We start from the raw sequence: 26,088 nt of genomic DNA on the forward strand, positions 1-26,088 counted from the left end.
GGCCAATAAGAGACGGCATGAAACATGATGCAACAACACATATGACCATAAACATATATATATATGAAAATGTCAAAAATATAATGCAATAATCAGTTAAATGACCCAAAGTCTAGATTGGTGTTTCCTGTTTGTTCTAGCTTGTGATTTAAGCTTAATACTTAGGCTTACGTACTCCCTAAAGATCACGGAATGCATCTCTTTTTACCTTTATCCCCACGTGGCCTCTTCATCCCTTTCTCAATATTTTAAACAAAAACAATTTGACTTTTTTTGAAGAACGCATGGTTTCCTGAGAACAAATAAATTTTGGCCATAAATACAGCACAATAAATGTGTTCATCTGAGATTAAACCATGCCAGTATGTTCATAAATTTTCAAAATTCACATCTCTACTAGTGATATTTGAGTATTTCTAAAGCAAATTTCCTTTGACGTACTTAGACCCCTGGATATTACATGGCCATCATTAGTAAGTAGTTGTAAGATTCTGCACTGTCTATAACAGTTAACTATTGATTATCACTTAGAAGGTTAAGTCTTAGAGTGATTGACCATCCTGTTAAAAGAGGAGTTTCTTTATTACAGGCACTAATTAGAAGATCTAATTAACTGCCAAAGTATCAGCTGCATCTTTATTTCTGAATCAAATGATATATATCCTCAATTAATTTTCTCTGAATCAATATTTGTCTAAAGAAAAACATTGTATAATTTTCTTTGGGAAGAAAGTGCCTCCTCTACTGCACTTTTCCCTTTCTCGATATGTCCTTAATTTGCATGTAAATCAAACAGGTATCTGCGATGAATGTGCTCCTTATATGATCCTCAATTAAGAATAAGAATACTTTGAGCTTTGTTTATGACTGTCATAAATGAGCAATATTTGGAATGCATTAGCATGGTTTACAATGAATTATTTGGAAACTTCCCAGAGTAATTTCCAGGAAAAAAAAAAAAAAAAAAACAAAAAACAAAACAAAACAAAAAAAAACCTTAATGAGGAGAACAATGTTGTTAGGTTTTTCTTTTACTCCAGCCTCTTGTTGACACACAACAATGTTGGATTTTCTTTTACTCTATCTATATTTGGAATGCCAACATTTTGTTGGTTTTTTGTTTTTTCTCTTTTTTATTCTTTTGGCTCGGGGGGAGGCTATTACCCATTACCCAGTTCCCAAATAAATCACACTCTGAGGCTTATTATTCTTTATAAATGCCCAGCCCTAGCTTGCCTTGTTTCTAGCCAACTTTGCTTACCTTAAATTATCCTGCTTATCATTTGCCTCTGGACTTTTATCTTTCTCCGTTTCTGCATCCCTGTCTTTCCTTTTCTGTGGCTTGCTGTGTAGCTGGCTGGCTAGCCCTTGATGTCCTCCTCTCCTTCTTCTAACTTGCTTCTTCTTTTTGCCTCCCAGATTTTGCCTCTTATGTATTCTTTCTACCTGCCATCCCTGCCTATCCTTTCTCCTGCCTTGCTATTGGCTGTTCAGCTCTTTATTATACCATCAGGTATAATATATAAGTAATATAGCTTCACAGAGTTAAACAAAAGCATTATAAAAGAATGCAGCATGTGTTTGCATCATTAAAACAAATGTTCCACAGCATAAACAAATATAGCACATCTAAAAATGATATTCTACAACAGAACTAGACACCATATTTCTACAACATGGAGCATTTATTTAGTTTTTAATTGCCTTTTATTCATCTATCTGGGCTTACTTTAAAATATTCTGTTGCCTCTTTCATTCATTGCTCTCTTACAAATAGAAAAGAAAAAAAAAGTGACACGTGGACATCAACTCCTTGGTGCCCCTGGACAAACTACATGTCAAAAGGGTTTGTGGAAGTATTTCCAAACTTGTGCAGGCTCACAACAGACAAAATTCAAACATATGGGGAAGATGTGGGCATTACATAATATTTGATGGCACTGTAAAATCTCAAGACTGTTAATACAATCAACTATGTAAGAGGCTGAGCCAGCAACTATCCATAGAGAGTATGGAGGAGACAGGAATATGAATAGAGAGATACACAGGAAAAAGTAAGCAGGGACTCATTTTGTTTCAAACATTTTTGCTTTATGATGGCTAGAGAGATGCACCCTTCCTGGGTTTCTGGCCAAAAAGAAGGTCAGCTGATTGTTTCTTCTCGTCTCTGAGCTAGTAGATTTTCACCCCAACATCTGCCTTGCAAGTGTTTAGTGGTAAAAGAATGACAGAGAATTAGTTAAAAACAACAGGTGGGCTTGATGCACCACTTCCAACTGAGGACCCAAGGGCAATTGGTTGCTGATGAAGGAATTGGAGTTACTGTTCCATAAGGATGTGATCTCTGATATGTCAACAACACTCCAGTGGATGATCAATTGCCCAAGAATATATAAAAACACAAATAGAACACCATACTATTGGGAAAAAATGAAGACACAAAATTTGATTGGTAAGAAAGTGAGCAGGAGAAATTTGGACCTGGAAGGAGCTAGGGTATGTTAAATCTGATCAAAATTTATTATATGACATGCTCAGGTTTAATAAAACTATATTAAAAAACATGTACTACTTATTTTTATTATGACCATTTATCTGCATCTTGAACTTTCCTCTGCTCAAACATAGAATGGTTCTTTTATTCCAACTAGAGGTGGAATAAACAAGAGGAGGTGACCATTGTGTCACCTGCCCATCCACTGGAATGTAGACTATAGTCCCGTGCAATGGTCCCAGGCATAAAGCATAGTCACTGAATACTCTGATTGCATTAGCCCTGAGGTATAAAAGAAACTGTTTCACAGTTTTCTTTCTTAATTACTAATTTTTAAATTTTCCACTACTCTTCCATTACACATCCTGAGTCTTGAGGGGTATGGAGGGAAATGATGGAGGAATGGAAGAAGAGTTGTAAGGGAAGAATGGAGTGGAGGTGTGACCAAATTACATTGTATAATGTATGAGATTCTCAAAAAAAATATAAATAAAACCTGCTCCACAATTAGGAGACAAGTAAGAATAGCTCCTTTTATTTTTAAAGTGTAGTATTGTTTTATTCCATGCTTATTCAGTCCTAGTCCAGCTGGACTTGGTGAGCTCCCAATAGATCAGCCCCACTGTCTCAGTGGGTGGGTGCACCCCTCGAGGTCCTGACTTCCTTGCTCATGTTCTCCCTCCTTCTGCTCCTCAATTGGAACTTGGGAGCTCAGTCCGGTACTCCAATCAATAAGCATGGGATAATACCAGACTCTCTGAAAGTGGCGGACAATGAGGGCTGATGAGAAGCCAAGGACAATGGCACTGGGTTTTGATCCTACTGCATGAACTGGCTTTGTGGGAGCCTAGCCTGTTTGGATGCTCACCTTCCTGGACCTGGATGGAGTGGGGAGGACCTTGGACTTCCCACAGGGCAGGGAATCCGGACTGCTCTTCAGACTGGAGAGGGAGGGGGAATGGAGTGGGAGGAGGGGGAGAGAAGTGTGGGGAGGGGAGAGGAGTGGGAGGAGGGGGAAAGGAGGGAGAGGAGGGGGAGGGATATGGGAGGCGGGGAGGAGGCGGAAATTTTTTCAATGAATAAATAATAAAAAATGTTGTATTGTTATACTCCAATTATACATGATAATGGGTTTCATAATGACATTCCATGCATATTTATAGGTGTTGAATTCCCTATAACTGTAGACTTAGGCAGTCTTGAGGCAGCAAGTTGTGGTCCTGAGCAGAAACAGTATGTGTTCTTACTTCTGAGCCATCTCTGCAGCTCCCATTTTCCTCTCATGTCCTCCTCCTACCCCTGCTCACCCACTTCTACTTCTCAATGGCCCTTTCTACTTTCACAAGTTTTTTATCCTGACCCAACTAGTTTGTTAGGGTTGCTTATGAGAATGGGCAAATTTTCACTCTTTTTTTCCTCACGTGTTAAATCTAAAGACTTAAAGGAGTTATTGAAAAATTTATGTATTTGTTTCATTTTCATATTTTTATCTTCTCTGAAAAGTGAGTGTTTTGTAACTGAAATATGCTTAGTAAGTTTCATTTAAAATAAAGACTTTTTCCAAAAACAATTTAAAAAATAGCCATGTTTGAAAGTATATTCACAAATGAATTTTTTTTAAAAAATGAATTTTTTAAATTTGTATATTTTATATAAGCTTATAATTGACTAACTTCCATTAATAAACATATAAGGAAGAGATTGGAAACTCCAGTAAGAGAAATTTCTTCAATAAAACCCTGCAACTAGTGATGAAATTAGTCTATTTGTTAGATTCCTTGAGGGAGGTTCCATGATGATCTATTATTACTAAATTCTTATAATCCAATTTATAATAGCCACCCCTAAAATAAACATCATTAACTCAAGCATTCATGATAGAAACTTTCAATATTGCTAAAAGGCATAAAGATTCACATCTACTAAGCAGGACCAGAGAAAAGAAACGGAGAATTTATAAAATGACTGTCTTTGGGGAATTCAATGTATATTACTTCGTGCAATTGTTCACCCTTTTGGCTGAGATGATCTTGGTATATTGAACTCATACCTATTGAATACTTTACTATTCTCATTCCCAAACATAAATATTCCAAGCTGAGAAGTCTATGAATCCTGCAAATTCAAATGTTTTCTTTACACTGCATGTGATTTAGCACAGACAATGCTAACATCACAATTGTTACTGTTCTAACACAGAAGAGCAGTTTTCAACCTGTGGATAATGATCCCTTTGGGGGTTGAACAACGAGTTTTTTACAGGCCTTGCTTAAGACCAATGGGAAACAGAGATATTGGCATTACAATTCAAAACAGTAACAAAATTACAGTTATAAAGTAGCGACAAAAATCATCTTATGTTTGGGCATGACCACAACATGAAGAACTGTACTAAAGGATTGCAAGCAGCATTAGGAATGCTGAGAACCAATGCTCTAATACTTTGTCTGCATTGGGTTGTAGAGAGCTGATGTCTTACTTAGAGGAAAGACACAGACACATATCCCTCATTCATACAAACACTTACACACATTGTAATGCTCTTCTGTGTTAGAATAGTAACAGTTCTGATGTTAGCATATATATACACAAAACCTTACACACAAATACACATACATATAGACATATACTCATGTATACACACATACACAGGAGCATACAACATAAACATGCACACACTCATGCCCATTCCCTGTTTTAAAAAGCATGGGTTTGAGAGGATCTACAAGTATCGACATTCAATCCATAACCCACTGTCTTTAACTCCAGAACAGAACAAAATTTTTAGACCATTTCAGCGTGTTCTCAATAGGAAGCTCTTTCTAAGGGAACCTATAATTAGGACTGCAGAAAACCATTTGATGTCTGAAAGGTTGGGCAGATTAACCTCCTAGGAGCTTCAGTTAGAGAGGTTTTCTGGCTATAAGCCACACACAATAATCTTTAGGCCCTTGGACTACTTAACCTTAAGCCCATGCCAAACACTGCTATTAACAGAAATTTTAATTGAGCACCCCAAACACAGAAAGTAAACAATCAATGAAATACTCAGTAATAGAAAGTAGAAATGCACCTTTAAAAATCACAACTACCCTTTTTTGAATTAAAATAAAATCAAAATAAAATGTCTTAGATTTATTTTGAGTGAATAGTGACAAGCATTCTTTAACCAATTTAAAAAAAATTCAGCAGACTACAATGATTTTTTACTTCCTTATTTTGATTTATTATAATTATTAGTGAATAACTTTTGAAAGACTAGAATACATTTTTTTTTATTTTCATGAGGGTTTGTCTGCATTTAAGTCCGTGCAATACCCACAGAAACCAAGAGAGGACACAGGAGACCTGGAACTGGACTTACATATAGTCGTGGGACAGACTGTGAGAGCTGTGAAACAAACGTGGGTCCTCTGCAAGAGCATCAAGTGCTCTTTACTGATGAGCCATCTCTCCAGTCCCTGGGTAATTTAATTTTATTAAACTCAATCCAGGATTTGAAAAGAGGGCTTCGCAGTGAAGTGTACTTTCTTGTCTTCCAGGAGACCTGGATTCAGTTCCCAGGAAACATGTCAGGGAATCATAGTTGTCTGTGGCTCCATTTCCAGGTGATCTGATACCCTCTATGAGTCTATACATGACCTACACTCATGTGGCTCCATTTCCAGGTGATCTGTTCTCCCTTAAGAGTCTACACATGACCTACACTCATGCAGTGTGAATGCAATCAGAGACACAAATAAAATAGAACTTAAACTCCGAAACAATTCAATTCAAATTCATTCATAAAATATAAAAACATGTGATATGAGATGCCCCTCTGTATGCTGTGAATATGTTGTATTACCATTAGTTAATAAAAGAGTTGATTTGGCTAATAGCCAGACAGAATAGAGCCAGGTTGGAAATCCAAGAAAAGATACAGGGGGAAAAAAAAGTGGAAATGACAGCAACGACCAAGGAAACAAGATATGAGGTAACAAGCCATGAGCCTCATGGTAAAATATAGAATAATAGAAATGTATTTATTTAAGTTTTAAGAGCTAGTTTATAATAAGCTTAAGCTAACAGGCCAAACAATTTATAATTAATATTAATTTCTATGTGAATATTTGGGACCATGCAGTCAAGACATGAAAGCAACGTCTCCAGTTACAAACATGAGAGAAGAATTAGAAAATATTACAAAAATGTTCCAAAACAAAAGTCAACAATTTTTCATAAAAGATCAAATTATTTGTGTTATAGGATTTCTCAGACATACAACTGTTTATGCTGCTGAACATGGTGATAAGAACAAAAGTAAGCAGACACTGTACTTAGATGACCAAGCATGACTGTCTTCTAACATTTCAGAGGTAACAGTAAAGTATTAATTTCATATAGCTGATGTGGATTACAAAGTATTATTTTTCCTTCTGTCAATTTTCAACCACTTACAATAGAAAAATGGAAATCTGAGTTTATCAGATAGAAAAAGAAATCTTGGATTAACAAGCAGGCAGTTCATTGAATTTGACTCATGGTGTTCAACATGTTAAATCCTGGTCTACTTGTCTACAATATCTATAAATTAGCAGAATGAATAATATGGTATTTTATTTAGCTCTCCACTTACCGTGTCAGTATTAGTATGTCTGCAAGTGCTACAGTGTGCATTCACATTAACCTGGTTTATAGATGTTTTACTGCATTATAGCTTTAACACACTCTCAAGCTAATGATTTTCTCATTGTTTTAAATGGTTCACACAGCTATCACTGAAATTGTCATCAATTTAAAACGTTTCACGTTTTCCATGAGAAAACTTCAGTTTGGAAGAAATCTAGTTTTCAAGATCTGTTCCTTTTTTAAGTAGAAAAGTAAAAATTAAAAGAATACAGAGCTTGGATCTTGCTGATTCTGTAGCATCACCAGGTGGGTTAAGAAAAGAGGTTGAAGGAAAAACTGAAGATAATTAATTTTTATGCAAAATAAAAGACTGATGAATTGTTTACTTTTTTCTCAGAAAACAAAGTAGCATATCAAAATTGTTAATTTATTTCTGACTATTGACCAGAAGTCAAGGTTATTTAATGAGGTAGATGGTGAAGAGATAGCCAAACTTAGTGTCTTAGTGATCTATGCTTCTTATGCAACGATGAACACTAAACATTGCTAAGGCCCACTGAGTGTAGGGAATTCTGTTTGATGATTTAACTCTTCTCTGTCTCTGTCTGGGTTTCACACACACACATGAACATACATACACATGCACGCACACACACTCATTTTATTTTCTGGTCATATGAATTTCCAGTTCTGAATTCAAGTCTATGACATCTTCATACACCCAGAGCTGTCAGCCTCCTGAGGATTTTTGCTGCACATGAGCCATTTAACACACTATCAGTGTAAAATGCATCCTTTGCAGCTACATGCAAGGATGGGACAATCTATCAGTCATTCAGAAACTCACCTGTCCTATTTTCCTTTCTGTTGATGTGGTAAACTCTCTGACAGACAAAATCCAGTTGGGAAAGAAAGGGGTTGTTTTGCTTACAGTCCCAGACCACAGTCCATCACTGAGGAACTTCAAGGCAGAGACTGAAGCAGAGGTCACGGAGGAGTGTTATTTACTGACTTGCTCCCACGGCATACTCAGCATGCTTTCATGTAGCACTAGGGACCTAATATGGACTGGACGCTACAACATTATCAATCAAGAAAATGCACTAAGGCTTTTTCTACAGACAATCTGATGGAGTTGTTCTCTCAGCAGGACTTCTCTCCTCCAAGCTATGTCTAGATTAGTGACAAATTGACAAAACCAGTCATCAGCACCCCATGTTCTCAGCTTCAGTGATTTCTACCTGTTGCAGAGACAGTTTTCCTGACAAGTACTTTCTACTTCTTATGGTCTCATGAACTAATTCACTGAGACTTGGCTAGTAGCTGTAAATGATTCTCTCTTGTGTGTTCTCTCTCTATTCAGGGAATGACAGGAATAGCATAAACAGTGAGTGTTAGACCTATGAAAATATTCCTTTCTTCCATTTTAGTTAATTACATAAGATATTGTGTAAGATATTCAGTCATAAATTGCAGCATTAAGTCAAGCGTAGTGTGTGTGTGTGATAAAATAGGAATGGAAGTCAGAGGAAAGCTAGCAGAAATTGCTTGTCTCCTTCTACTATGTGGTTTGGAGAACTGAAGTAAGTTTCTTAAAGTTTCTTAGCCTTGGTGGCAAGTCCCTTTGTCTACTAAGTACCATCTTGGTCTTCCATTAGTTTTCTTAGAAAAAAATTAAAGTACTAACTTAAATATTTTCCTTGAATATATTTCCTATTGAATTTTGAGTGTAAAATTCTATCCACCAATTGTAAAATGATAGTATCATAGAAGAATAGGAATAAATTAGTAGATTCTAAAATGTGAGCACAAATTGGCATTTCTGTTAACAATACTTGAAAGTGACATTATTAGAAAATGTTGGTTTGAGACAGTTTTGACATTTTCCCACTAACTTGTCAAAACAGTATCATGAGCACATCCAGCCCGTATTTTCAGGAGCATTAGCTGACAGCTATTAAGTGCCTTTCTTGAGAGCAGACAGGAAATCAATCCTCTGATCAATATCACAACCCACAGATTCTGATTCAGCTATGGAGTAAGTGAGTTTTGCCTAAATACTAAGGTTCACAGAACTGCAATCATTAAGGCTATTAGTACAATCACTTGTAATCACTTATGCCATCCATTCTTTTAGTTAGCTCATTTTGTTTTTTTAAATTTTTCTATGAAAAGTTGATTCTTGTCAAATCCAGGACTCCCAATCTTTTGAAACAGCATGTTAACAATACACTTTTTAAGTAGGAAATCTTGTATGACTCAGTATGTTATGACTTCACCACAACAGAAAATGATAAGTTCCTGGCGCACAGAAAATGCTACATAAATGCTGACTGCAGTGAAATAAATTAACAAGAGATTCCCCTGACACATTTGCTATTTGCTTAGTACATTTAATTTAAGGTTAAAAGAAATAACTGTATTCTTATTTTTTTCTTAATTAGGAGTGTGTGTGTGCACACACCTAAACATGCACACACAATGTGCATGGATACATACAGTGAATTCAGATGGCTGAGGTAGCCACATGCATGGGACTTCCTGGAGATAGAGTTACAGGTAAGTCTGAATCCTGTCCTAGACACTGGGGATTGAATTCTGTATGAGTAGTATGTGCTCTAAACTCCACTAAGCTGTCTCAGCAGCCCATATATCTGATGTCTTTTTTTATATTTATATATTTATTTTCCTTTTTGTTCATTTGTCTTTTTCCTTTTTTATTGTTTTTATTGAGCTGTACATCTTTCTTCACTCCCCTCCATTTCCCCCCTCTCTTCTACTACCCTCTCCTGTGATCCCCACAATCCCAATTTCCTCAAGAGATCTTGTAATTTTTTTTACCTTACTATGTGGATCTGATGTTTTACAAAAGCAGAGAGGAATCAGATCAAGGTGTGTGGAGGGGAATTAGTAGAGTTAAAATATACATAGAACATGTGTTTTTCTCTTTGAAGCAACAGCTGTTGACTAAGTATTTGGGTTGATATTTCTAGGCTGAAGGCACAAATACCAGGCTGATTTAACCTCCTCGAATCATTCTACAAATTTCAAGAGTTTTAAGGGTGGTTGTGGATAGAATTCTGGTGGAATTTCTTATACTAATATTGGGGTCATCCTGAGAAATCACCATACTGATTTCCACAGTAGCTGTGTAAGTTTGCACTTATATCAGCAAACTTATTCAGCATCCTCTTCAACATAGATATTATAAATGTTTTTGATCTCAGAGTCGATTCAATTTGCATTTCCCTCATTAATAAGAATGTTAAGCTTTTCCTTAAGTATCTTTCAGGCCATTTAGATTCTTCTGTTGTGAATTTTCTGTTTACATCTATATCCCATATTTTAATTGGATTATCTGGTAATTTGGTACCTAGTTTCTTAAGTTGTTTATGTATTTTGGAGATGTGTCTGCTGTCTAATGTGGGATTGGTGAAAATCTTTTCCCATTCTTTAAGCTGTCATTTTGTCTTATTGACTGTGTCCTTTGTCTTACAGATGCTTCTCAGGAGATTTCTTAGAAAATTAGGAATCAATCTGCCTTAAGACCCAGAAACACGACTACTGGGCATATACCCAAAGGATACATACTCATAACAGAAGGAAATTTGTGCAACTATGTTCATAGCTACATTATTAATAAAAGCCAGAACCTGCAAACAACCTAGATATCCCTCTCCCAAAGAACTGATTTTAAAAAACTGTTATATTTACACAATGAAGTATTACTCAGCAGAAAAAAAATGAAATCTTGAAATTCGCAGACAAATAGATGGAATCAGAAAAAAAAATCCTGAGTGAGGTAAGCCAAACTCAGAAAGACAAATACGATATGTACTCACTCATAAGTGGATATTAGATTCAAAAGATAACCAGCCTATAGTGTTAGATAACGATGACTCCAGAGCAGCTATGTAACAAAGAGAATCCTAAGAGAGACACACATGGATCTCCCTGAGAAGGGGAAATAGACAAGATCTTCTGAGAAAATTGAGAGCTTGGGGGAGAGGAGGAGGGGAGAGGGGAGGAGCAAGAGAGAAGGGGATGGGAGAGGAGAACTTGAAGGAACTGAATGATTGGATGGGGAAAATACAAAGAAGGAGAGAAAGGAAAGACATACCTTGATTGAGGGAGCCATTATATGGCTAGCAAGAAACTTGGGACTAAGCCGGGCGGTGGTGGCGCACGCCTTTAATCCCAGCACTCCCAGAGAGGCAGGTGGATCTCTGTGAGTTCATGGCCAGCCTGGTCTACAAGAGCTAGCACTAAGGAAAGTCCAAGAAATCCACAGGGATGATCCTAGCTAAGACTCTAACAATAGTGAAGAGGGTGCCTAAAGTGGCCTTAGCCTGGAATCAGATTCATGACTACTTTAATTGTCATCATAGAACATTCATACCTCAAGTGATGAATCCAGAGTCAAGTCAAAAATAGGTAGGAACAATGATATGATCAAAGGGGTCCAGATCATGGAGAGGATAACCCACAGAAACAGCTGACCTGAGCTAGTGGGAGCTCACTGACTTTGAACTGACAGGAAGGAACCTGCATAGGACCCACTGTAGGTGATAGTTGTATGACTTACGTAGTATGTCGGGCCATTGGAGGTTGGACCAGGATTCATGCTTAGTACTTGAACTGTTTTTTTTGTGTCCATTCTCTTTGTAGGGTTACTTTACTCAGCCTGAATATATCAGGCAGTGCCTTGATCCTGCCTCAAAGTGATGTGTCAGTCTTTGCTGACTCTCCATTGAAAGCCTTACCCTCCTTGAAGAGTGGATGAGGGTGTGATAGAAGGAAGGCAGGAAAAACAAGAGGAGGAACTGGGATTTGTATGTGAAATGAGAAAAGATTGTTTCAAAATAAAAACAAAAGATTGGAGTCATTCAAATCACTTTCAAAACAAACTTGAGAACATCCAGATTCTGAGCTGCCTAATCAAGAGCAACTGGTAAATTTATCTGCCACTCTTTGTTTGGAAACATTGAAAACATCAGTAATCCATCTTCTCTATTTTTAATTTATACAGATCACCTTTTCCCTCTTTACTCTTAACTTTGAAAATCTGATCTTCATCTCCAAAAGTTTAGATATGTCACAAAAAGAAAGTATAGGTATTTTGATAATGTGACATACAGAATCTGAATTAGAAATATAAAGGTGATCAATGACTCAATATTTTTCTAATAAATTCTTCATAGCAAAATTACTCAAAGTCATCATGCATTTAATTTTATGCTAAAGTCTTACTTAAAAACAGCAGGCTTTGACTGGCGGCGGCGGAAGCAGCCCTGGACAGGGAACTCTGAAGTTCCTCATCCCCCACCCTATACGCCCTGGGCTCCCTGCAGGGGCTCTACACCCTGCATACTGCCTCTCTCTTCTTGTCCCACCCAGCTTGCATCCAGAACCCTTCTTCTTTCTGCCCCCTTTCCTCTTTGGGCACATAACACCATCCAGCTCAGTCTGTCTGGCGCTGGGGGCAAATCCTCAGGGCAAGTAGGCAGGCGAGACTTCCTTTGGTTCACTGGCCTGCCTGCACCAAACAAGGTAAGGCCTTTGTTTACGAACTACCCAACCTGCACGGAGATCTGATCTTGGCACCAGGAGAGCCATCAGTGGTAGAGCTAATCGGGGTACCAGGATTGCCGTCTTTGGGCACGGAGATCTGATATTGGTAACAGGAGAGACATCACTGGAGCACCAGGAGAGCTATCACTGCAGGGTGCCATCACTGGGAAAGTACATCAGTAGGCAAGGAGACCTGATCCGGTAAAAGAAGATCCATAGGGGAGCATTCGGAGAAAGTGATGGGCAGGCGCCAATGCAAGAATTCACCCAACAATCTGAAAAACTATATGAAACCACCAGAACCCAGCGACCTCACAACAGGAGGACATGAACACCTTAATCATGAAGAAGTAGATAAAATTGACTTTATGAAAGTGATTGACGCCCTTAAACAGCATGTAAAAAATGCCCTTATAGAAATGGATGCGAAGTATAACAGAAAGTTTGAAGAATTGAGTAAATCAGTGAATGATACCCTAGGAAACCAAGGAAAAACAATCAAACAAATAATGGAAACAGTTCAAGACTTAAAAACTGAAATGGAGGCAAAGAAGAAAACACAAACAGAAGGCCAGCTGGACAGGGAAAATCTAGGTAAACGAATAGAAACTACAGAAACAAGCATAACCAACAGAATACAAGAGATAGAAGAAAGAATCTCAGATTCTGAAGATACCATAGAGAAAATAAACACGCTGATCAAAGAAAACAGCAAGGCCAACAAATTCTCATCACAAAACATTCAGGAAATATGGGACACAATAAAAAGACCAAACCTAAGAATAATAGGAATAGAAGAAGGAGAAGAAGCGCAGCTCAACGGTCCAGAAAATATATTTAATAAAATTATAGAAGAAAACTTTCCCAACCTAAAGAAAGATATACCTATGAAGGTTCAAGAAGCATACAGAACACCGAATAGGCTGGATAAAAAAAAACATCCTCTCGCCATATAATAATCAAAACACAAAGCATACAGAATAAAGAAAAAATATTAAGAGCAGCAAAGGAAAAAGGCCAAGTTACTTATAAAGGTAAACCTATCAGACTTACACCTGACTTCTCTATGGAAACCATGAAAGCCAGAAGGTCCTGGATAGATGTACTGCAGAAACTAAGAGACCATGGATGCAAGCCCAGACTACTATACCCAGCCAAGCTTTCGTTCACTATAAATGGAGAAAACAAAATTTTCCAGGATAAAAACAAATTTAAACAATACGTAGCCACAAATCCAGCCTTACAGAAAGTAATAGAAGGAAAATCACTAATCAAGGAGTCCAACAATGACCACAGTAACTCAGACATCTAGAAACCCTTTACCAGCACATCTCAAAGAAGGGAAACACACAAAATCTACTACTAAAAAAAAAAAAAATGACCGGAGTTAACAACCACTGGTCATTAATATCACTTAATGTCAATGGACTCAACTCACCTATAAAAAGCCACAGACTAAGAGATTGGATACGAAAACAGGATCCAACATTCTGCTGTTTACAAGAAACACACCTCAACCACAAAGACAGGCACCTACTCAGAGTAAAGGGCTGGGATAAGGCTTATCAAGTAAATGGACCTAGGAAAAAAGCAGGTGTGGCCATACTAATTTCTAACAAAGTTGACTTCAAACTTAAATCAATCAGAAGAGATGGAGAGGGACATTTTCTACTCATAACAGGAACAATTCATCAGGATGAAATCTCAATCCTGAATATCTATGCCCCTAATATAAAAGCACCCACGTACGTAAAAGAAACATTGTTAAAACTCAAGGCAGCCATCAAACCGCACACATTAATAGTAGGAGACTTTAATACTCCTCTCTCACCAATGGACAGGTCAATCAGACAGAAACCTAACAGAGAAATAAGAGAATTAATGGAGGTAATGAATCAAATGGACTTAACAGACATCTATAGAATATTCCACCCAAATAGGAAAGAATATACCTTCTTCTCTGCAGCTCATGGAACCTTCTCAAAAATCGACCACATACTCGGTAACAAAGCAAACATTCACAGTTACAAAAAAATATTCATAACCACCTTTATCTTATCAGATCACCATGGATTAAAGCTAGAATTCAGCAACAATGCTACCCCCAGAAAGCCTACAAACTCATGGAAACTGAATAGTCAACTACTGAACCATACCTGGATTAAGGAAGAAATAAAGAAAGAAATTAAAGTCTTCCTTGAAGACAATGAAAATAAAGAAACAACATACTCAAACCTATGGGACACTATGAAAGCAGTCCTGAGAGGAAAGTTCATAGCACTAACTGCCCACTTAAAGAAAACAGAGAAAGCACACATTGGAGACTTAACAGCCCACCTGAAAGCTCTAGAAAAAAAAAGAAGCAGACTCACCTAGAAGGGGTAGAAGACTGGAAATAATCAAACTGAGGGCTGAAATCAACAAAATAGAGACACAGAAAACAATTGAAAGAATCAATAAATCAAAAAGCTGGTTCCTGGAGAAAATCAACAAGATTGATAAACCCCTATCCAAACTAATCAAATGGCAGAGAGAGAATTTGCAAATTAATAAGATCAGAAATGAAAAGGGAGACATAACCACAGACACAGAGGAAATTCAGAGAATCATTAGATCTTACTACAAAAGCCTGTATGCCACAAAACTGGAAAATGTAAAAGAAATGGACACTTTTTTAGATAAATACCATATACCAAAGTTAAACCAGGACCAGGTGAACAACCTAAATAGACCTGTTAGTCGTGAAGAATTAGAAGCAGTTATCAAAAACCTCCCTTCCAAAAAAAGTCCAGGACCAGATGGTTTCAATGCGGAATTCTACCAGAACTTCCAAGAAGACCTAATACCTATACTCCTTAAGGTATTTCACAATATAGAAACAGAAGAGTCATTGCCAAATTCCTTTTATGAAGCTACAGTAACTCTGATACCAAAACCACACAAAGACCCAAACAAGAAAGAAAATTACAGGCCAATCTCACTCATGAACATCGATGCAAAAATCCTCAACAAAATTCTGGCAAACCGAATCCAAGAACACATTAGAAAAATTATCCATTATGATCAAGTAGGCTTCATACCAGAGATGCAGGGCTGGTTTAACATACGCAAGTCTATCAATGTAATCCATCATATAAATAAACTGAAAGAAAAAAACCATATGATCGTTTCATTAGACGCTGAAAAAGCATTTGACAAAATTCAACATCCCTTTATGATAAAAGTCTTGGAGAGATTAGGGATACAAGGGTCATACCTAAATTTAATTAAAGCTATATACAGCAAGCCGACAGCTAATATCAAATTAAATGGAGAGAAACTTAAAGCCATCCCACTAAAATCAGGAACACGCCAAGGCTGTCCACTCTCTCCATACCTCTTCAATATAGTTCTCGAAGTTTTAGCAATAGCAATAAGACAACATAAGGGTATAAAGGGGATTCAAATTGGAAAGGAAGAAGTTAAACTTGCATTATTTGCAGATGATATGATAGTGTACATAAGCGACCCCAAAAACTCCACCAAAGAACTCCTACAGCTGATAAACGCCTTTAGTAATGTGGCAGGATACAAGATCAACTCCAAAAAATCAGTCGCCCTCTTATACACAAAGGATATGGAAGCAGAGAGGGAAATAAGAGAATCATCACCTTTCACGATAGCCACAAAAAGCATAAACTATCTTGGGGTAACTCTAACCAAGGAAGTGAAAGATCTATTTGACAAGAACTTTAAGGCGTTGAAGAAAGAAATTGAAGAGGATACCAGAAAATGGAAGGATCTCCCTTGCTCCTGGATTGGGAGGATCAACATAGTAAAAATGGCAATTCTACCAAGGGCAATCTATAGATTCAATGCAATCCCCATTAAAATCCCATCAAAATTCTTCACAGATCTTGAAAGGACAATAATCAACTTTATATGGAGAAACAAAAATCCCAGGATAGCCAAAACAATCTTATATAATAAAGGAACTTCTGGAGGCATTACCATCCCTGACTTCAAACTCTATTACAGAGCTACAGTAATAAAAACAGCGTGGTACTGGCATAAAAACAGAGCAGTCGACCAATGGAATCGTATAGAAGACCCGGATTTTAACCCACAAACCTATGAACAACTAATTTTCGATAAAGGAGCTAAAAGTATACAATGGAAGAAAGAAAGCATCTTCAACAAATGGTGCTGGCACAATTGGATGTCAACCTGTAGAAGAATGAAAATAGACCCATATCTATCACCATGCACAAAACTCAAGTCCAAATGGATCAAAGACCTCAATATCAATCTGAACACACTGAACCTGATAGAAGAGAAAATGGGAAGTACCCTACAACATATGGACACAGGAGATCGCTTCCTATGTATAACCCCAGCAGCACATACATTAAGGGCAACATTGAATAAATGGCACCTCCTGAAACTGAGAAGCTTCTGTAAAGCAAAGGACACTGTCATTAAGACAAAAAGGCAGCCAACTGACTGGGAGATGATCTTCACCAACCCCGCTACAGACAAAGGTCTGATCTCCAAAATATATAAAGAACTCAAGAAACTAGACTTTAAAAGGATAATTAACCCAATTAAAAAATGGGGCACTGAACTGAACAGAGAATTCTCATCAGAAGAAGTTAAAATGGCCAAAAGATACTTAAGGTCATGCTCAACCTCCTTAGCGATCAGAGAAATGCAAATCAAAACAACTTTGAGATATCATTTTACACCTGTCAGAATGGCTAAAATCAAAAACACCAAGGATAGCCTTTGCTGGAGAGGTTGTGGAGAAAGGGGTACCCTCATCCATTGCTGGTGGGACTGCAAACTTGTGCAACCACTTTGGAAATCAGTGTGGCGGTTTCTCAGAAAAATTGGGATCAACCTACCCCTGGACCCAGCAATAGCACTCTTGGGAATATACCCAAGAGATGCCCTAGCATATGACAAAAGCATTTGTCCAACTATGTTCATAGCAGCATTATTTGTAATAGCCAGAACCTGGAAGCAACCTAGATGCCCTTCAATAGAAGAATGGATGAAGAAAGTGTGGAATATATATACATTAGAGTACTACTCTGCGGTAAAAAACAATGACTTCTCGAATTTTGCATGCAAATGGATGGAAATAGAAAATACGATCCTGAGTGAGATAACCCAGACCCAAAAAGAAGATCATGGGATGTACTCACTCATAATTGGTTTCTAGCCATGGATAGGGGCCACTGAGTCTATAATTTGTGATCCTAAAGAAGCTAAACAAGAGGGTAAACCCAAGGAAAAACATATAGATATCCTCCCAGCTATGGGAAATAGACAAGATTGATGGGCAAAAAATGGGAATCTTGGGGGGTGGGGTGGGATGGGGATGAGGGGAGATGGGGAGAGAAAAGTGTGAAGGAGAGGATGAGGGGAACTGGGGGAATCGGGGTGATTGGGGGTAAAGGAAGGTTGGATGGGGGAGCAGGGAAACTCATACCTTAGTTAAGGGAGCCACCTAAGGGTTGGCAAGAGACTTGAACCTGGAATGGCTACCAGAAGCCCAGGGCAATGTCCCCAGTTAGTTCATTGGGGCACCTGAGGATAGGGAACCTGAAATGAACCTATCCTATAATCATACTGATGAATATCTTGCATATCGCCATAGAACCTTCATCTAGCGATGGATGGAGATAGAGACAGAGACCCACACTGGAGCACCGGACTGAGCTCCCAAGGTTATAATGAGGAGCAGAAGGAGAGAGAACATGAACAAGGAAGTCAGGACCATGAGGGGTGCACCCAACCACTGAGACAGGGGGGCCGATCTATTGGGAGCTCACCAAGGCCAGCTGGACGGCTACTGAAAAAAACATGGGATAAAACCGGACTCTCTTAATGTGGTGGACAATGAGAGCTGACGAGAGGCCAAGGAGAATGGCACAGGAACTTTCATCTGGCGATGGATCGAGAGAGAGACAGAGACCCAATTTGGATCAACCGTCTGAGCTCTTAAGGTCCAAATGAGGAGCAGAAGGAGGGAGAACATGAGCAAGGAAATCAGGACCACGAGGGGTGCACCCACCTACTGTGACAGTGGAACTGATCTATTGGGAGCTCTCCAAGGCCAGCTGGACTGGGACTGAATAAGCATGGGTTGAAACTGGACTCTCTGAACAAGGCGGACAGTGAAGGCTGATGAGAAGCCAAGGACAATGGCACTAGGTTTCGATCCTAATACATGAACTGGCTTTGTGGGAGCGTAGCCTGTTTGGATGCTCACCTTCCTGGACCTAGATAGAAGTGGGAGGACCTTGGTCTTCATGTAGAGCAGGGAATTTGGACTGCTCTTCAGTATCGAGAGGGAGGGGGAGTGGACTAGGGGGTGGGGATAGGGGGAGGGGAGCGGGGGGAGGGGGCAATATGTGGGAGGAGGGGGAGGGAAATGGGAAACGGGGAGCAGTTGGAAATTTTAAGTAAAAAAGAATAAAAAAAAAGAGAAAAAAAAAAAAAAAAAAAACAGCAGGCTTTTGGAATCCTACTCCCCATACTGAGTCTCCTTGCCCAGGCTCAATACATGGGGAGGTGCTTAGTTTTAATGTAACTTGATAGGCCATGTTAGTTGATACTCATGAGAGACATGTCCTCTCCTAAACAAAATGGAGGAAGAGTGGATTGGGGGCTGGGAAAAAAGGAATGTAGGGAGAAGAAACTGGAAGGAGAATATGGAGGAAAAAGTGTAAAATAGAGAGATAGATGATACATAAGAATAAATAAAATTTTAAAAATAAAAATAAAATAAAGTCATCAATGTTTGGTTAAAAGTACCACCTCAGCCACTAACATCTTTATTCAAAAAAAAAAAAAAAGTCTGAAATGCTTGGCTGGAGGCTTCACCCCAGCTCCCTGGCATCCATTTTGAAATGTTTGGTGGAAAGTTACATGTCAAAGCTCCCTCCCCTTGGAGTTGTCTCATTTCAAACTCCACCAACAAAAAAGCCTGCCAAATGTTGATCCCACCCCAGGGAAGGTCAAGACCACTCCCAAAGGCTATTTAAACTGCTCCCCAAAAAATGAACACATAGTCTCCCCTTTTCCCTCTTTGGTGGTCTTTCCAGTTCTCCTTTTCTCCCCTCTGTGTTTCCTGGGGACCAAGTGGGAGCACTGACATCCATTAAACCTGGGCATATTCTAATTTGGTCTGATTTGGTCTGATTGTGATTATTGTATCGGCAGAGAGGTTTGTCAGTCCAGAAAACACTTAACAATCAACATGACCCACATAACAAATTTATCAAGGAAATGCATAGATATGTGGTAAAACTGGATTACAGGGATGCCCATCAGAGTTTTGCAATAATAGCAATCAGAAAACAATATAATTGGCTGTGATGAGAAGGTTCATCATATCAAAACACTTATCGTGCAAGCTTGAGAACTCAAATTCACATCCCAGGATCCATGGTGCTGGAAGAGAAACATTATGCCTTGTCTTTAAAAATAGGTCTCCACATATACACTCATCATACCCACAGAATAATAATAAATAAAATATTTCCATAAACATTAGATAAGTCTTTGATTAGGTAAACAATTGCATAAAAAGACAAACGGGGAATTATTTGCTAGCAATATGTATCTGCATTGACTTAATCCAAGATGATATAAATAAAGTTGGAACAAAACAAAATGCATAGCTTAGTAGGAAGAATGCAAGGTGTCCAAAAGTAATCAAAAATATACTAGAAATTATGATGAGAATTTGGTATAAAGTCAGCACTGTTTCTGCTTTGCATTTTTTAATTTGAAAAAAAGTATATGGAAAATAGAAATACATTGAAGACATGCTGAGCTCACTCTTCAACAGTGAACTGACTCTTCAACAGTCATCATTTTGAGTTCTAGAGTTCATTTTTATCTCTCTCCTCTCTGGACAAAAATCTATATATGTGGAGTGGCACTGAGAGAAACTTTTCAATCAAAGTTATCTGTACATAATAAATTGTATCAAATTAAACTGTCTACAAACATGAAAGGAAAAGCAAACCTTCGGCTAACTGAAGAATGAAATGTCATCGGGATTTTTGCCATTTTGTGATGATTATTGGAAATTGTTTTGAAAAACTCCATAAATTTGTAAGCCAATGTGCCATAAGATGCTCATTATGCAAATCAGAAGGTTTACATCTTCACGTGTATCCCATGTGTTTATGCCCAAGTCTAAAGCATTCATTTTTCCCTCAACAACAGAGCCAACTGCTCCTCCTAATTGTCTACATGTTGAGAAACTGTTCATACTGCTGCTCAAACAAACCCACTAAGGGAGCATTAAACAAATGTGTCTATTTCCTATATCCAAGGGATATGGAAACAGAAAAAAAAAAGATGAAAAACCACAAGATTTTAAAGTAGAGAAATGACATTTTAAAAACTTGAAGTCCAGTACTCAGTGAAGAAACAAAAAGTGAAAGAAAAAAATGCTCATATAAAACTTGGTACTTCACAGAATTAACTGCAATGTGGCTCCAGTGTGATCACACATTCACCTGTACGTTATATATGAAAAGAAAACAAATTTTTACTTGTTCTCGGTTGACAACTGTTCTCAAATCATGGGGCAGAGCTCAGAGTAACACATGACCAGTTATGTGGACTGACAGTCAAACTGATTACCCCAGGCTTAGAAACTGATTCTCCTTACTCTGGTGGAGTTTTACTTGCAGAACACGTGTATTCGATCTTGACATGGTAATCATTATATGGTGAGTAGATTTGCCAACCTGACTTCATTTGCTGGAAAAGGCAAGTATCTTATGCGCCTCATGACTTCTGAAGAGTTCATGAGACCTGTCAAGTGTGACCGCTTCTCTTTCCCTGGTAAAGATTGATGCCTCTCATGAATTGGTAATGTGATGTCATTCACTGGCAGAGTCCATGATCTAAACTACTTTCCCGAAGTAATAAATGAACCTACTGTAGACCTGCTCTGGTGCCCTTTGGGCACAAATTCCTTCTAGAGGACATTTACTTGGATGACCAGGTAGAGAGATAATGATTTATAAGATATATCTTGCTGCTTATCTACTAAAGAAGAGATTTTTCTCTAGCAATATTGAAAAGTTTAGTGAATATGATAAGATGTAAATATTCACACTTCTGGAATCTTTCAGTTTCCAGACAGTTTTCCTGGCAGTATGTATAGAAATGTGAGTGGGGGAAGACGTTGACAGAAAGAGGACTAAGACCACAGACCACAGCATAGCAAGAGTAGGCATGGCATCTTACAATGATGAATGTCAGAAGAAAGTGGATGCTTGCAGGAATCATAGAATCAGCAAGACAACTTACTGAGGGTCCCTTGCAAAAGCAAAGGGATGGGTTTGGAGGAAAAGAGAGGACTGATATAAGAGCTCAGACTAGCAGCAATACTGGATAATCACAGGAATTTCAAAAGAACCAGTCAGGTGAGGAGAGTCTTAGGAGTGCACTCTCTTAAAGAATTAAGTTCACACATTGCATGTCGGTGAGAGGATTAACTCACCTAGTGTGATTAGTAACTGGCTAGGAAGCACATTGGATCATTTATTTATTTATTTATTTATTTATTTATTTATTTAAAATTTGCACCTCCTCCCATTTCCCTCCTCCTCCCCTCCTCCCCCTCTTCCTGCCTCTCCAGTCCTAAGAGAAGTCAGAGTGCCCTGCCCTGTGGGAAGTCCAAGGCATAGGATCATTTTTTAAATGACAAAGTGAAATCAAGAAATTCATAATAACGTAGAGCCAAAAAATTTATGAGTGGGAACAGGAAAAGGGATCAATGGGTAAAGTGATTGCCAACAAGTATGAGGGCACGAGTTCTGATCACATGTTTGCAATGGCAGCAGAGGGAATCAGAGAAAGTAGCAGCCTACATATTTGCTGATCAATAGGTGAGTGTCATGTTCTGTGAGATACCTTGTTGAGAAAACCATAAAGTGGATATTGATAGGTAGATATCCAGTTATAACCTTTAGCCTCCACAAATGCATGCATGAACACACATACACACAAATGCATATGCACACATGAACACAATACATGAAAGTACTAGAGAAATCAATAGATCAAAATGACTTTAAAGAATAGAAAATGAAATAAACATATAAAATAGACAATAACATACCAATATTTGTCCAAAACATACAATTTCAAGATAGATATTAAGGATAATTTATGATAAATGATATAATGCTTTTGAAATACATGGTGCTACAGAAACTTTCTATAAGAAAATGATTTATAAAATAATAAATTTGCAAGCTTAAAAACCAACATCTAGAGCTAGCAAGTTAACTCAAAAGGTAAAGCTTCTTGCCTCCCACCCTGACATCTTGAACTTCATCTTTGGACCGGCATGTAAGGAGAGAAAACAGACTCTCTTATGTTATCCTCTGACCTCCTTTGGGTCATGGTACACTTACTCTTAACACCCCAAATGCTAATAAGTAATAGAAAGCTAAGAACATCAAGGCTAAAGAACATAGCTAATTTGAAGATGTAATAGAGCCAAATTCATTCTCTGCAAACCAGTGGTTGATAGAAACCTAATGAAAAGATAAAGGCTGTTTTATCTTAATCTTGTGTGAGAATGCAGGATGTTTAATGTAAATAAATTTGTGAACAAACTTAAATCAAATTTTTTTTCTTTTAATTCAAAGCAATGTGTGCTGAGTCGTCTCTGGTGATTGTATCCTGAAAGAGTTGTGCTAGCTTTGCAAACATCCTTAGGAATGATGGATGACCTGGGCCCCGTGGGTATATTCCCACCAAACACTTTGGGTAACTTTCTATATTCTGAATCAATGTGGAAACAAAGAAATTCTAGTTTTTCAATTCTTTTAAAAACTTGGAGAAATAAGCATAGAAGAGTACATGTTGGAAAGAAACAATTATACATATTTTATACGGAATCAGTAAGAGTTTAATAAAATATTACTGAATCAAAGACATGGCAAATTATCCTGATTTGAACATTATATATCACACATGTCTCAAACAGTCACACTAGATCACATAAATGTAACCACATATTTCACATTAATTGAAGAGGAAAATGATCTGTCGAATTTTAGCCTACAGGTCCTCATTTCCTAGTAAAGTCTTGTCACAGCTAGGAGCCTTCTTCTTTATAATCTAACCCATCATGTTTGACATATATGCAGAATCGAGTTTCTACATAGATTGTGCAAATTATAATGTATTGAAAATTGACACGTATCATGTACCTATAGTAAATGGCCTGGGTAGAGTCAATCCTGTAAGTGGAGACATAATGACACCAAGGAGCCTGACACATTTCAGGATGCTGGTCCACCTGCTGACTGCATCAAAGCTGCTCAGTGTGAAGTGCCTGGGGATGGATTTCCATTTTCTTCTTAATTTTCTTACTTGCTTCATGAGATGAGAGAGATGTGAGGTTTCACATTTCTCCCTTCAGTTTTCACACACACTGTATAAGCATAATGCATCCCAAGGTATGTCCCCTGCACAGAGGCCCAGATGTCTGATTTTTTTTTTTTCCTGTCCTCATTCTGATAGCACACAGCAAGTCAAACCTGCAACCATCTAGCAAGAAAAGCCCGATCATCTCGGGGCAGATGTATGACTGTTGAGTTCTGGGCACCTCTTTCCCCTACACTCTTTATATGAGCTTCCTTATAACATGAAGCTATTTCATCCAAGTTAACATAATTCAATTCCCAAACTGAAATGTTTAGTACTGATATTACATTGTAAAACCCTCATTCATATTTAATTGCATGTATGTGAAGAGTAGTGTGTGTAGATGAACATGGGCAGCTTGGAAGCTAGAGCTCCTGGAGCTCTCATTACAGATGGCTGTGTTTGCCTTGGGTGCTAGGAACTAGACCCATGTCCCTTGTAAGAGCAGAGTACTCTTCACTGAGGAATCACTTCCCTAAACCAAGCTAAAAAATAATAAAATAAAATAATACTCACATTTTTTTCATTTTCACTATCTTAGGTATCTTATTCAAGAATCATTAAATTCATTTTGTCATAATGTGTGCTGGGAAATGCTATGTGTAATTTTTTTTAATTGGGCAACAGTGCATTACAGTTGATGCTGGACTTGCATTTGGCATAGTTCCTCCCGTAAACCAACTATGCAGCGATTAATTCTTTAATTAACAAATCAAAGAGATTTCTTTAGTACCAGATGGGTATCTGAGTCAAGGAAGCTTCTATGTAGACTCACTGAAGCAGGAATTTTACCCACTAATAAACGACCTCTGAGAGACCTGTGGAGTTTGTTTCGGGTAATGAAAAATACAGAATCTTTCTATCTTTGTTAGTATTATATGACTATCAAGGTATTTTAATGATACAAATAACCCATAATTATACAGCATTCTTGTGTAATGTTAACTGCTTTGGGTTGCACTATTGTGACTTGCTATGTTTATTTTATTTCTTTTGTAGGTTTGGTTATGAGGAAATGCATTTGAAAACTCAAATAATAACCATGTTTCTATATCTCACTTTGAGTCTTTTACACATTTGCACTTAATTGTCTTTACCGTTAAAAAAGAGACACCATTTCCTTTTTCCTTTTTTCTTTTTTTTTTGAAAAAAAAAATTTCCGCCTCCTCCCAGCCTCCCATTTCCTTCCCCCTCCTCCCACTCCTCCCCCCCTCCCCCCACTCCTTTCCTCCTCCCTCTCCAGTCCAAAGAGCAGTCAGGGTTCCCTGCCCTGTGGAAAATCTAAGGTCCTCCCCCTCCATCCAGGTCTAGGAAGGTGAGCATCCAAACTGGCTAGGCTCTCACAAAGTCAGAACATGAAGTAGGATCAAAACCCAGTGCCATTGTCCTTGGCTTCTCATCAGGCCTCATTGTCTGCCATGTTCAGAGAGTCCGGTTTTATCCCATGCTTTTTCAGTCCCAGTCCAGCCGGCCTTGGTGCGCTCTCAATAGATCAGCCCCACTGTCTCAGTGGGTGGGTGCACCCCTCGTGGTCCTGACTTCCTTGCTCATGTTCTCCCTCCTTCTGCTCCTCATTGAGACCTTGGGAGCTCATTCTGGTGCTCCAATGTGGGTCTCTGTCTCTATCTCCATCCATCGCAAGATGAAGGTTCTATGGTGATATGCAAGATATTCATCAGTATGGCTATAGGATAGGGCCATTTCAGGTTCCCTATCCTGAGCTGCCCAAGGAACTAACTGGTGACATCGCCCTGGGCACCTGGGAGCCCCTCTAGGTTCACGTCTCTTGCCAACCCTAAGATGGCTCCCTTAAGATATATACTTCCCTGTTCCCATATCAACCCTTCCTTTATCCCAACCATCCCATTCACCCAAGTTCCCCCCATCCTCCCCTTCTCACTTTTCTCTCCCCATCTCCCCTTAACCCCATCACACCCCACCCCCAAGATCCCAATTTT

The sequence above is a fragment of the Chionomys nivalis genome, chromosome 1 (genome assembly GCF_950005125.1).
Source record: "Chionomys nivalis chromosome 1, mChiNiv1.1, whole genome shotgun sequence".
NCBI lineage: Eukaryota > Metazoa > Chordata > Mammalia > Rodentia > Cricetidae > Chionomys > Chionomys nivalis.